This window comes from Cicer arietinum, chromosome 6 (genome assembly GCF_000331145.2).
Source record: "Cicer arietinum cultivar CDC Frontier isolate Library 1 chromosome 6, Cicar.CDCFrontier_v2.0, whole genome shotgun sequence".
NCBI lineage: Eukaryota > Viridiplantae > Streptophyta > Magnoliopsida > Fabales > Fabaceae > Cicer > Cicer arietinum.
The window spans coordinates 67305256-67308103 of record NC_021165.2 but is presented as its reverse complement, the minus strand read 5'-3'; positions in this window follow the sequence as shown (position 1 = coordinate 67308103).

The following is a 2848-nucleotide window of genomic DNA, read 5'->3' as shown; positions in this document are numbered from 1 at the left end:
TACGTAAACTCAGTTCACGTACGACTGAGATTTTACAAATTTTCATCCTATACGTGAACTCAGTTTACGTATGTCTACGTGAATTCAATTCACGTATGTGATACGTGAACTGAGTTTACGTACACATACGTTATCTCAGTTCACGTAGGTAACATGAATTTTAAAACTCCATTGATGTACGCAAACTTAATTGACGTACGTGTACGTAACCCTAATTCACGTACAATCTGAATTTTCATAATTTCATCAAGTACGTGAATTGGTTTCACGTAGACGTACGTGAACTAAGTTCACGTACGAAACCCATATTTGAAAAAAAAAATAACCAGCAATAAAACACAACAAAATACATACCTAGTTGATTTGAGTCACTATAATGATGAAGATGATGAAAATGGTGAAGATGTTCAAAATGATTAAAGATTATTGAACATGAAATGTATCAAAATGATTGAAGAATATTGAAGAAGATTGAAGTTGGTAGGTAATGAAGATGAAGAAGATGAAGATAGAAAATGAGTGGTTAGAGTGAATATAGAGAGGGAATGGTAGTTTGGGTATTTTGGGTTTTTAAAAAAATTGAGGGGTGTGGGAAGTAATTTGAGGGGTGTGGGAAGCAAAATTGAAAATTATAATATGGATCATGTTCTTCGAGGACAATTGTTTGAAAAATGCTTAAAACTTCAATGTTTATACACATCTGTTAGAAATATACATTAATTAGCATTACATTTTTATGACAGAGATAATGACGTAAATGATATTGATTTAATGAAAACAAAGAGAAATAAATATGTATTTTGTATTGAATCGACATCAATCATGTCACTCATGTTATGTTATCCATAAAGCGAAAAATATCATGATTATTACTTTTGAAAAGTATCGTCGATTGTCTTTAGAATTTCGATTGATTTTTAAGTACTAATCGACGGTAAATCTTATGAAAGTGATCTACGTAAAAATACGTTAATAGTAACAAAGTAAAAAAAATAGTTAACCCCATTATTAAACTTGATTTAATCTAATTTTGAAGGACTGTGAAATCAATAATGATTAAACTAGTGTTTTAAAAATTATATGATTTAACTAGTTGAACTAGAAATCGATAAGTTTCTTGATTGATTCGATTTTGATTACATTACAATCTAGTTTAATCGAGTTGAATTATGGTTTAAACTCTCATTGGTTCAATTGATTTTCATTTATTGTTTTGATTTAATTGCAATTTTTGTTCCTTCTATTTTTACCAATTCACGACATTGGTCCCTTTATTTTAAAAGTTATAATTTAGGTCCTCTATTTTAAAAGTTACAATTTAGGTTCCTCTCTCATATTTTTGAACTAAAATATGATAATTTAATGTATTTTAAATAACATGAGATACAATTATATGACATAGAACCATCTAGATGCATTAATTATTCACATTTCATTAATTAAATTACAAATATAAAAAACTTTGAAGTTGAAAGTTAAGTTTTTACATTGTTTTATTTCGATTTATGGTGTTAATCATTATGCTTATAATACTTTATTTAAAGCATATTGCGTTGCCATTTTTTAGTTCAAATATCATATAGAGATACCAAAATTGTCGAATTTTAAAATAATAGAACTATTTTCTTGAGTTAGTAAAAACAGGGGTACTAAAACTACAATTAAACATACTTTTTTACATATTTATTTATTTAACAAATCCAATTTAGTTGTAGTTAAACTGATTGAATTAGTTGAACCATAACTTGAAGGTCTCATCAATTTTTAAACATCAACTTAAATATTTAAAAGTAAAAAATACTTGTCATTGATGTAGTTGTCTAAATATTTATACTAATTCCGCCAATATTTTTTTTAATAAAAATCAAAACATTAACTAGTGAATTAAATCAGTAGCGAATATAAGGAGGACAATCCTCAACCAAAATAGTGTCATATGAAATTAAAAGCAAACTCGACTAGAGTGTGAGCAAAGAGATTAGCAAATCTCTTCACACGATCCACTAAAAATAAAGTAAATAAAGATAGCGAACTGTGACAATCAACAATAGTTGAGCTCATATAATAATTATTTTAAAAAAAATAAGCATTGATAACTCTAACAACATTAATGGAGACTCATTCAATCATAATGCATCGAAAGCTCAAGTTGACTATAAATTGAAGTGCCAATCTGAAACTCATAGCTTCAACCACGTCAACGTTAGGTAGAATAGTAATTTTTCAAGTTACAGCAGGCAAAACCACACACTCATCATCTCAAATAATTGTGCCAAATCTCCAAACACCATCCTCAGGATCCGCAACGCCAACGTTGATTTTATAGAAGTTATCCAGAGGTAGACTCCATATGGGCGGAGAGGCCGATTGTGGATTGTCATCCTCCATGTGCAAAATATTGAACATCGCCTTATGGTCTTCTATTAGATTCCAAACTTCACATACAATTGCTCCAACATTCAAAGTTTTACCTTGAAAACAAATTTTTTTCCTGAGAGTACCATATGATATAACAAATAGATAAACTCGGTAACATCCAAAAGGGATGTGGAAATAACTTTTTCAAGTCAAGTAGGGAAGTTTGAGATAACTGGTCAAACCTGATTCCCAAGGGGAAACGAACCTAAACTTGTTTTGCCTAGGGGCACCTGTTAAAAACGTAATCAATGTCTTCCTCCTATTCATTGCATTGTGGATGTAAAAGATCAACCATAACCCCCTCTAATAAGGTTTATTTTTAACTAGGAAACTATTGAGGAGAATTCTCCAAACCAGGTTCACGTGTTTTGGAATTATTCTGAGGTTTCATAACTTGGTCCAGCAAACGAAATTTGGCCAAAGGTCAGAG